At 40.5% G+C, this 12,110-nt stretch overlaps 1 protein-coding gene across 5 annotated transcripts in view; it reads right to left on the bottom strand.

Annotated features, from left to right (window-relative positions):
- The window catches only part of ARHGAP24 (Rho GTPase activating protein 24), a 1,388,018-nt gene that overhangs the window by 317,909 nt on the left and 1,057,999 nt on the right, over positions 1–12,110 (bottom strand). The window contains exon 1 of one of the 5 annotated variants that reach the window (XM_077275814.1): positions 9,648–9,838. The exons of the other annotated variants lie outside the window; for them this stretch is intronic. The gene's annotated coding sequence lies outside the window, so the exon portion shown is untranslated. Of the gene's footprint in view, positions 1–9,647; positions 9,839–12,110 lie in introns of those variants that run through there. 5 annotated transcript variants of the gene reach the window in all.

Below are 12,110 nucleotides of genomic sequence, written 5' to 3'. Positions count from 1 at the left end.
ACGTCATGGAAGGTCCTGCACACACACATCATCTATAGGAACGGACGCCGCTGATGAGATCGGCTGTCTGCAGGTGAGTATAACCATTTTTTTAATTACTTTTAAACATTCTATCTTTTACTATTGATGCTGCATAGGCAGCATCTATAGTAAAAAGTTGGTCACACTTGTCAAACACTATGTTTGACAAGTGTGACCAATATGTCAGTCAGTTTTCCAAGCGATGCTACAGATCGCTTGGAAAACTTTAGCATTCTGCAAGCTAATTACGCTTGCAAAATGCTAAAAAACCACGAAAAAAACGGGAAAAAACGCAAAAAAAAATGCGGATTTCTTGCAGAAAATTTCCGGTTTTCTTCAGGAAATTTCTGCAAGAAATCCTGACGTGTGCACATACCCTAAGGGTATGTTTCCACGTTCAGGAAACGCTGCGTTTTTGACGCTGCGTTTTTCTGCTGCGTCAAAAACGCAGCGTTCAGATGTTACAGCATAGTGGATGGGATTTTATGAAATCCAGACTCCACTATGCGTTTAAAAACGCATGCGTTTTTGCCGCGAAAACGCATGCGTTGTGCGTTTTTCCAAAACGCTGCATGTTGCTACTATGAGCAAAACACGCAGGTACACCACAGGTGACCTGCCAGTGACCTCAGGTGCAGTTTTGGTCAGGATTTTACTTGCATAAAATCCTGACCAAAGACTGATGCAATCCTGAACGTGGAAACATACCCTAAGAGCGTTCAAAATTCCAAATGGCCACAGTGAAATTCAACCTTTGGCATGGCACCAAGTTTTTTCAGCTGTACAGTTTTTTTTTACCTTTTCCTGTGGCATAGGTAGGGCATTAACCCTGCGTTTCTGTTCGCGTCCATATGACCCAAAATGAAATTTGAGACCCTGCAGATTATTTATTATGTGGATCTGAAAGTTGTGATTAATAAACTTTTCCTCATTTGAGGGGTTCTTACTTTGAATGTTTTTTTTGTGTGCCTTTGTTTACTTTTTGCTAAGCGCTGACTGTTACACTTATACTGTTCAGGTCAATATGACCCGATAACATTTTATACTGTTCAACAGGTCACTAATTATTTCTGCCTGCAAAATGTATTTGTTTTCTTGTGTACTGCATCTCATTATTCAAAAGGGTGGAGGTTTCACTGTTCTTATCAGTGAGCAAGTACTCATCCAGTCATTTCTCTTTCAATTCTGTGAGAGAGGACACAAGTAGTTTCACCTTCAATCCTGAGAGAGAAGACACTGGATTCTGTGAGAGAGGACACTGAGCTGTGAATATACACCTTTACAGGTATGTAGCATATAAGCTATGCTTTTCTTCTCAAATTATTCACTTCTGTTCTTTAGATTGCATATTGTAAAGCCATTTTTTGATTACTGTGTCATGATGTAGGCTAATGTGTGCCCATCTAAAGGTACCCTTAGAATGTTTGTCTAGGAGGGGGTATATTCTCACTGCTGTGATATATTGATTGCATGGTTGAGCATTGAGTACAGATTGGAGAAGGGTCTGTTTTAGGGCCCCATCACACACACAGAGATGCACCCTGCGATTGCGATGCTGCAATGTCACAAACGCGAGGCTCCAGCATCGCAAGCGTAGCGGTCACACTGCACTTTCTTCATCGCTGGGAGAGCGATAGGGCACTTACTGTAGTATATAAGCCCTTTTTGTCGTAAAACTGGTTATAGATTTTTTTCTCTTTTATTGTTATTTATTTATTTAGTTATTTTTTTTTTATTTCATAGGGTTGAATCTACCCCGTTCAAGTTGTTACCGTGCATAATTTCCAAATTTGGATAAAAATGTTTCGAAAACGTCTATTGACTGACGCTGAAGTGAAAGAGCTTGTCAACGTCTCTGATTCAGAAGATGATATCCCACAGGAAAATGTGTCTGAAGAGGAGGACCACATGAGTGGCGGGGAAAGCAATGCTGAAAATTCTGATTCTGAAGTGGAATATGATGAGGAACATGATACACAGACAACTAGTCGGATGCAAGAAATCCATTCTAAAAACAAGGATGTAATTTGGAACTTGCAGCCTAGTCATGCTGGTAGATTGTCCTCTGAAAATATAAAAGCTACTCCTGGTTCTACTAGCTACGCTATATCAAGAATATCTGATATAGGATCAGCATTCGCATTGTTCCTAAATATGACTATACTAAATATTATAACACAAATGACAAACATTGAGGGACAACGAGTTTATGGTGATAAATGGAACAAATTAGATGTGACAGCTCTAAATGCTTATATTGGTTTACTTCTTTTAGCAGGGGTATACAGATCTTATGGTGAATCAACTAAAAGTTTGTGGAATTCCGAAACCGGTCGCCACATATTTAGAGCTACAATGTCTCTTGAAAGGTTTCATGAGATTTCTAGAGTACTGAGGTTTGATAATAAAACAGATCAAAATGAAAGAAGAGCTAAAGATAAACTAGCACCTATTAGAAATGTTTGGAATAAATGGGTAGAGATTCTACCAAAAATCTATAATATTGGTGAAGCTGTAACTGTCGATGAACAACTGGTGGCATTCCGAGGTAGGTGCCCGTTCAGACAATACATACCGAGTAAGCCAGCAAAGTACGGCATCAAGAAATGGACACTTTGTGATAGCAAAAGTTCATACTTTGTAAACGCTCAAGTGTATACAGGAAGAAACCCTGGAGAAAGAGCTGAAAAAAATCAAGGTATGTGAGTTCTCGATTTGACTCATGGACTGAAAGGACAAAATGTCACATGTGACAACTTTTTCACATCCTACCAACTGGGCCAGATGTTTTAAAAAAGACAACTTACCATGCTGGGTATTATAAGGAAAAACAAGCCAGAACTGCCGCAGGGTATCCTTAGTAAAAGAGATGTGTACAGTTCTACTTTTTACTTTACTGGAGATACAACAGTTGTGTCTTATGTTCCCCAAAAAAATAAACATGTAATTCTAATGAGCACAATGCACCATGACAATGCAATAAGTAATCGAGAAGACAGAAAGCCGGACATGATATTAGATTATTATATTAGATTATAATGCCACAAAAGGGGCAGTTGATACACTAGATCAAGCAATATCATCATACACATGCAAACGCAAAACTAATCGTTGGCCAATGATAATATTTTACAACACTCTGGATGTGTCGGCATTCAACGCATTTGTTTTATGGAGAGAAATCGACCCCAATTGGAAATAAGCTGCATAAAAGAAGAAGTTTTATTGAAGCATTAGGAAAATCCCTAGTTAGGCCGTATATCGAAGCCAGAGAAGTAAACCCCAGAAGTGAAGGAGCAGCAGCCATTGTGAAGAGTGTCCGGCAGCATGCTCAAGAAAGAAACTCCACGGCCTCCACAGCTACCAGGCAAAAAAGGAAGAGATGTAGCTTCTGCCCATCTTCTTGTGACAATAAAACAAACCTGACATGTGCTGGGTGTGCAAAATATCTATGTAAAGGACATGTGTTTTATTATTGTGTTCAATGTAAAAATGCATGAGCCTGTTCAACCTTTTTAGAGATAAAAAAGAAAAACTGAAGTTTTCATTATTTTTCATTTGTTGTTTTATATATGTTAACACAAAGTTACATTTAGTTAGATGTTCATGTTATAGTAATAGAAATCTAAAGCATGTTTGCTATTTGGGTGCAGAATGCTATAAAGCGAACATAATTGCAAACAGCTCGTGTAACCTTTTTCTGAAAAAAAATAAATTAAGTTTTAATTTTATTTATCATTAGTTTATGATCAACCATGTTCATATACAGTTTAATAATGAAATAGGTATTCAAATAAAACACTTACAGTAGCTAAAATCAACATTTTAATAGGTCGGGTCATATTGACCCGAAACAGTACAAGTGTATAGTAAATGCGATCAGAACAGCAGGGCTAATGTAGTTTCAAAACAAAACCAGTCTTTTTTAATGTTTGGCGGAAATTGGCTGCAAAAATGGCTTTTCACATTCCAGATGCTTTGTACATTTTCACATAGTTTGCTATGTTTGCCGTGCTATCTATATTTTTGGGGGGAAGCTGATGGGAATTTACACAGTCAGACTTGTAGATTTAAAATAAAGCAGAGCTAAGAAATCTGCCCCCACCCACACCAGGCTCTTCATGTACAAAGTCCATAGACAGTTAGCTGCTTATCACAGGAGGGGGTATTACCGGACTAGTGTAGTTAGGACTAGTGTAGTCCGGCAATGTTAATCTCTTACTGATAAATCCTTAATAGTTAGTGAACAACAGCACGCACTTTGACAAATGACACATCCCTGAAATCTGCTTCAGCCTTCATTACAATTGACACATTATCGTGGGGTGTCAGTGGGTTGCCAAGATGGTCGGGTGTCTGCTGAAGACCCCTGTGCCTGTAATGATGACATTTCTGTGAACGCTAGTGCTCATAGGAGACAGTGATTTTTTATATATAAACAGCAATATTGTTGTATATAGCACAAGACGAATGATCGCAGGTTCAAGTACCCTCTAAGGGGACTTAACAAATACAGTGAAAAAATGTTAAAAACAAATATTTTTGCGTCTCAGCGAAAAATGAAAACGTGATGGGTCTCAGGCAAAATTTTTTTTACAAATTTGCACAACTTTTTTTGCCACTTAAATAAAAAAAACTATGCATGCTTGGTAGCTCAGTAATCATATTGCCAGGTTATTTTTACCTTCCAGTGAACATGTTAAATGAAAACATTTTCTTTAGCTGAACATGGATTTTTTCTTTACGCTTGTACGTCACATGATAAAATAAATGGTGTCACTCAAAAGTACAGCTTGTCCAGTAAAAAATAAGCCCCCATATGTCTTATTGATGGTAAAATAAAAAAAAATTATGACTCTTGGAAGAAAAAGAAGAAAAAATAAAAAAAATTATAGCACAAAAATGGAAAATAGCCATGTCGGGGAGGAGTTAATAAGTGTGCTGCAGAAACTGTATTTGAAGGTGAAGATTTTTTAATTGATAAGAAACATCTTGATTCTTTTCATAAAGAAAGTCTGTAGCAACTGTATTTTTATGCTGTGCACCAATGGGGGAACGGTACTACATAATATTCGTTGCACCTGATTAACCCCTTTCTGATGTTGGGTGTAATAGTACGCCCACATCAGAATCCCTCCCTTTGATGTGGGCTATGGTGCTGAGCCATGCACATAAGCTGTTTTGAACAGCTGACATGTGCCTCTAACAGCCGCGGGTGGAATTGCGATCCATCCGCGGTTGTTATCCTGTTAAATGCCGCTGTCAATCTCTGGGGTCTAAGGGGTAACATTTCTCCTTATGGAGAGTGACATACCAGCTGGCTTGTCAAGGTAAGGAGGCTTATTCACCGTGCAATGCTCCTCTGGGAAATTTAATATGCAAATTGCCTCTTCTGAGAAAAAGAGGACTTAAACTATAGCGCCACCTGTTGGAAGTAGCGATCCTACAAGTACTTCTAACAGGTAGCGCTATAGAGTTTAAGTCCTCTTTTTCTCAGAAGAGGCAATTTGCTGTCAATCTCTGACAGCGGTATTTAACTCGCATTTCCAGTAAGCGCACTGGAAATCCTGCCCATCGGTGACCCCACGGGTCACCTATGGGTTGGCATGACAACCAGAGACCTCCAGCAGCCCTCTATGGTTGTCAAAACCGGATTGCTATGAGTGTCGCCCGATGGTCGGCGCTCATGGCAAGTGAGCATTTCTGCTACATACACGTGATCTGATCATCGCATGTATGTAGCAGAGCCAATCAGATAACTGCAGCTTCTAATCTCCCATGGAGACTATTGAAGCATGCAAAAAGTCAATTTTTTTTTTTTTAAATATAAAAAAATCTAAAAGTTCAAATCACCCCCCTTTTGACCCATTCGAAATACAACAATTAAAGAACGTTCAGAATCACCCAATCTATCGATGTAAAAAAGAATTAACCTAAACGGCGTAATGAGAAAAAAAAAAAAACGCCAGAATTAGGTTTTTTTGGTCACTGCTACATTGCAATTAAATTGCAATTACGGGCAATCAAAAGATCGGTATATACACCAAAGTGATATCAATTAAAATGTCAGCTTGCTGCACAAAAAATAAGCCCTCACCCCAAATCACTAAAAATGGAGACGCTACAGGTATTGGAAAATGGTGTCATTTTTTTAAACCAAAGTTTGGATTTATTTTTCACCACTTAAATGAAAAAGAACCTAGACATATTTGGTGTCTATGAACTCATACTGACCTGGAGAATCATAATGGCAGGTCAGATGTAGCATTTATTGAACATGGTAAAAAAAAAGTGTGTAATTACACTTTTTTTACAATTTCACCGCACTAGGATTTTTTTACCTGTTTTCCAGGACACGATATGTTAAAACCAATCATGTTTTTCAAAACTACAATTTGTCCTGCAAAAACAAGCCCTAACAAGGCCATTTTGACCAAAAAATAAAAAAGTTATGGCTCTGGCAAGAAGGGGAGCGAAAATCCCTCTGCTTGTTAAGGGGTTAAAGGAAGTATGTTATCAGGTTTTTGCCACCCCATCTTAGAACAACATGATATAGGAACAGAGACCCTGATTCCAGTGATGTGTTTTGTACTGGGCTGCTTGCTGCAGTTTTCATGAAATCCATGTTTTATCTTCTGCAGATCTAGGAATGCTCTGAATGCTGAGCTATTATAACCCCACGCACCACTATTGGCAGCTTTTTGTGTACACTGTGCATAGGCAGAAATACATCAATTGGTGGAGGGGATGGGGTTATATAGAGCTCTTTAATATGGAGGACTATATGGCAGCAGGTAAACTTGTCCTCTAGTGATAATCTCCTGCTGATAAAACTGTGATTTTATCAAAACTTCAGCAGGCAGCCCAGTAATTGACACATCACTGGAATCAGGGTCTCTGTCTCTATATTATGGTTCTCTCAGATTACGTGGCAAAAAACTGCTGATAGTTTCCTTTTAAGAACCTCTTAGGCCGGCCTCACACTAGCGAGTTTTACGGACGTAAGAGCGCAGAAATTACGTCCGTAAAACTCGCAAAATAAACGGCACAATTATTCTCAATGGGGCTGCTCCTATTAGCCGTATATTACAGTTCAGTATTATACGGCTTTCTACGGCCGTACAAAATCGCAGCATGCTGCGTTTGTCAGCGTATTGCGCAAAAAAATCGCTAATGAAAGTCTATGGGGGCGAGAAAAATACGGATTCCACACGGACCTGCAGTGTGACTTGCGAGAAATACGCAGCGGTGTTAGTGAAAAGTCGGTAATTCAATTGCCGGCTTTTCATTTCTCCTGCACAAACCCGACAGGATATGAGACATGGTTTACATACAGTAAACCATCTCATATCCCCTTTTTTTGGCATATTCCACACTACTAATGTTAGTAGTGTGTATGTGCAAAATTTCTGCGCTGTAGCTGCTAAAATAAAGGGTTAAATGGTGGAAAAAATTGGCGTGGGCTCCCGCGCAATTTTCTCCGCCAGAGTGGTAAAGCCAGTGACTGAGGGCAGATATTAATAGCCTAGAGAGGAACCATGGTTATTGGCCCCCCCTGGCTACAAACATCTGCCCCCAGCCACCCCAGAAAAGGCACATCTGGAAGATGCGCCTATTCTGGCACTTGGCCACTCTCTTCCCACTCCCTGTAGCGGTGGGATATGGGGTAATGAATGGTTAATGCCACCTTGCTATTAGAAGGTGACATTAAGCCAGATTAATAATGGAGAGGCGTCAATTATGACACCTATCCATTATTAATCCAATTGTTGGAAAGGGTTAAAAAACACACACACACATGATTTAAAAGGATTTTAATGAAATAAACACAGCGGTTGTTGTAATAATTTATTGTTCTCTCAATCCATCAGGAACACCCTCGCTTGGAAAAATAATAAACGCACAAGATACATACCTTCTGATGTCAGATCACGTCCAAGAGGTAATCCATCTGAAGGGGTTAACTAATATTACAGGCAGGAGCCCTGCTAAATGCAGCTGTGCTCCGTGCCTGTAATCGCCGGCAAATGAATGAAATGTAGGTCATTGACCTACATTTCCTTCAGTCGCGGTGAGGCGCCCTCTGGTGGATGTTCTCATGAACTGCAGCCTGGGAACTTTTTCCCACGCTCCAGGTCATATGAGGACATCCACCAGGGGGCGCATCACCGCGACTGTAGGAAATGTAGGTCAATGACCTACATTTCATTCATTTGCCGGCGATTACAGGCACGGAGCACAGCTGCATTTAGCAGGGCTCCTGCCTGTAATATTAGTTAACCCCTTCAGATGGATTACTTCATGGGACGAGACGGTTCACCAGAAGGTATGTATCTTGTGCATTTATTATTTTTCCAAGCGAGGGTGTTCCTGATGGATTGAGAGAACAATAAATTATTACAACAACCGCTGTGTTTATTTCATTAAACTACTTTTAAATCATGTGTGTGTGTGTTTTTTAACCCTTTCCAACAATTGGATTAATAATGGATAGGTGTCATAATTGACGCCTCTCCATTATTAATCTGGCTTAATGTCACCTTACAATAGCAAGGTGACATTAACCCTTCATTACCCCATATCCCACCGCTACACTGGAGTGGGAAGAGAGTGGCCAAGTGCCAGAATAGGCGCATCTTCCAGATGTGCCTTTTCTGGGGTGGCTGGGGGCAGATGTTTTTAGCCACGGGGGGGCCAATAACCATGGACCCTCTCCTGGCTATTAATATCTGCCCTCAGTCACTGGCTTTACCACTCTGGCGGAGAAAATTGCGCGGGAGCCCACGCCAATTTTTTCCGCCATTTAACCCTTTATTTCAGCAGCTACAGCGCTGAAATTTTGCACATACACACTACTAACATTAGTAGTGTGGAATATGCAAAAAAAAGGGGGATATGAGATGGTTTACTGTATGTAAACCATGTCTCATATCCTGTCGGGTTTGTGCAGGAGAAATGAAAAGCCGGCAATTGAATTACCGGCTGTTCACAGATATCGCGCTGAATGAAATCTAAATACAGAATATATATATATGTGTCTCAATGACATATATATATATATATATATACTGTATATATGTTTTCCCAAACATTTGAGCACATAAATCCATTAGATGTCGGTTTTGCAAGCCTGCGCGAAAATCTCGCAGTATGGATGCCATACGGATTACATACGGAGGATGCCATGCGCAAAATACGCTGACACACCCTGACTACGGATCAATATTTTGGGAACATTTCTCTGTATTACGGCCGTAGTACGGACGTATAATACGTGGCGTATTGTCTTACGCCAAGTGTGAGGCCGGCCTTAAAGGAAGAGGGGGGACTATTGTACATGTCAGTCAATCAGTAATTGGCCAAGGAAAAACAACTTGGGAGTACGAAAGACATCTACAGCAGGGATTTTATGCAGGACAGGATCAGCAGTGTTGCATGTAGCACAAATCATGTCTGATATTCATGCAAATATTATTCAAGATATATCAATAGATAATTCCACTCTGCACATACACACACATATTTCATACTCATGTAATTTGATCAGAAGAGCAAAATTATGCATCTCATTATCCATCCTTGTATATACGTAGCGCCGTACACATTTCCTATCACATATAACTTACATGGGGTGGGCTGCAGAGCGAGACTTTCAGCTTTTCCTATTCTTGAGCCATCCAATGAAGACTGAAGAGGGCAGTGTTGTTGTGTATTTCACCAGCCAGACCTCTCCGTACCAATGTCAGTAGTAGAAAAATATTAATTAAAAAGTAAAAGTTCCTTTCCTAGGGCACCTCGCTGCGTAGGATATAGCGGGTGAAGACGCTCAGCTAGCAATGCTAAGTGAGGAGGTGGCGTCAGGAGCAGGCTTGTGCTCACAGGCTCAGCTGTTTCATTCCGGCAGCCCCTACATTCAGCATTTCATGGTATGGCGGACACATGTTGTCAGTCATTTACAGCTGTGACATCAGACATTGGTTACTGGGCTTTACTGGAGGTCAGCTCGCTCTTCTATACACTACACTGAATGATAAGGAGAATTCCAATTGCTTAAGATCTGGAAATTCATGGGCATAAAGACCATAAAAAGCATCCAACTTGATATTTTACAACTACTTCATGGCTAAAAATTAAAACCTCGCCAGTGAACACAATAAAAACGTAAGAAGGCAATGAAATAACACATTAAGTATTCACAGCGGAGCAGGCAGTGAACATGATGGAGAATATGAATGCTGCAGCTAAAATATCGGAGTTTTCTTACATGGTAACAAGAGCTTACTACCCGTAGAGTAGGTTGCTTAATATTGCCAGACAACTAAGCTGCATAAATTCTAAAAAAATTGTCTTTTTATGTGTAAAATATCATTGTTTTATCTTCCTAAGGACTTCTGCAGACGTCTGTGAAGATCTGTCCCATCATGGACTGGTCGCAGCTCTCCCAACCCGAGATAAATCTAATATATAAAGCTGAATGTGTGTATGTGTGTGTGTATGTCCGGGATTGGCATCTGAACCGTCGCAGCTACAGCCACAAAATTTTGCACAGTCACACGTCTGGACCCCGAGAGCGTCATAGGCTATGTTGTGAGGTGAAATTTTAACCCCGCGCTTTCCAATTCACCAAACAATTTTGCCCCTATCTACATAATGGGGAAAAAGTGAAAGGAAAAGTGTTGGAGGCGTCGCAGCTACAGGCACAAAATTTTGCACAGTCACACGTCTGGACCCCGAGAGCGTCAAAGCTATGTTGTGAGGTGAAATTTTAACCCCGCGCTTTCCAATTCACTAAACAATTTTGCCCCTATCTACATAATGGGGAAAAAATGAAAGGAAAAGTGTTGGAGGCAAATTAACAGCTGCCAGAAGTGAACAAGGGGGACTTAAAGAATGAGAGCGATGGCGCCAAAGAGTATATACTGTACAGTTGCTAAGGTGGGGCCCCAACATGGGATAATCACCACACCACCACGGGGATATGAACACACACACAAAATGCGCCACACACTACCACGTGCTCGAACACATATACCACCCTCAGCGCACATTTCACCACACATACACCAACCTCGCCACATAAAAGTTGAAACACAAAAGTCGCCGCTCAAAACTCGCCACACGCAAAACTCTCCACATGCAAGACTCGCCACACGTGCAAAACTCACCTCATGGAAAACTCGCCACACGCAAAACTTGCACACGCGGAAAAATTGCCACATGCACAAAAGTTGCAACACATGCAAAAGTTGCCTCACACAAAACTTGCACATACTCAAAAGGCACCACACATAAAACTCACCATGCGCAAAACTCGCCATGCGCAAAACTTGCTTCACACAACTTGCTACACTAACCTGTCACATGCAACTCGACACACAAAAAGTTGCTACACGCATGTCGCCACACACAACTCATCTCACAAAAGTCGCTACATGCATGTCGCCACACGCAACTCAACACACACAACTTGACACACGAAACTCGCCCTAAAACACACAAGTCTGGTATTATCCTTCAAAAATAAAAATCTGATTAATTAGCTGACAAACTACAAGAGCAACAAATGTACCATATAGGCATCCGGCAGCTGTCAGTCACATGACCAGTCTATTATGTGTATGTGTGAGCTAATATATACTGCCAGGGGGTGGGCTTACTGTTGGCTGGGGATTTATCAGGCTGCCAATTTAGCTTACAAATACTGAGGTAAAAATACTGACCAAATAACGTGTGAACGAGGTCTAATACAGGAGGAGATGACACACAGGTATATACTATTTACAGGGGAGATGACACACAGGCATATACTATATGCAGGAGGAGATGACACACAGATATATACTATATACAGGAGAGATGACACACAGGTATATACTATATAGAGGAGGAGATGACATACGGGTACATACTACATACAGCAGGAGATGACATACAGGTATATACTATATACAGAAGGAGATGACACACAGGTATATACTATATACAGGAGCAGATTACCTACAGGTATATAGTATATACAGGAGGAGATGACATACAGGTATATGCTATGTATAGGAGGAGATGACATACAGGTATATACTATATACAGG

Source organism: Ranitomeya variabilis, chromosome 1, assembly GCF_051348905.1.
Source record: "Ranitomeya variabilis isolate aRanVar5 chromosome 1, aRanVar5.hap1, whole genome shotgun sequence".
NCBI classification, from domain to species: domain Eukaryota; kingdom Metazoa; phylum Chordata; class Amphibia; order Anura; family Dendrobatidae; genus Ranitomeya; species Ranitomeya variabilis.
This window is presented reverse-complemented; position numbering and strand designations above follow the sequence as displayed.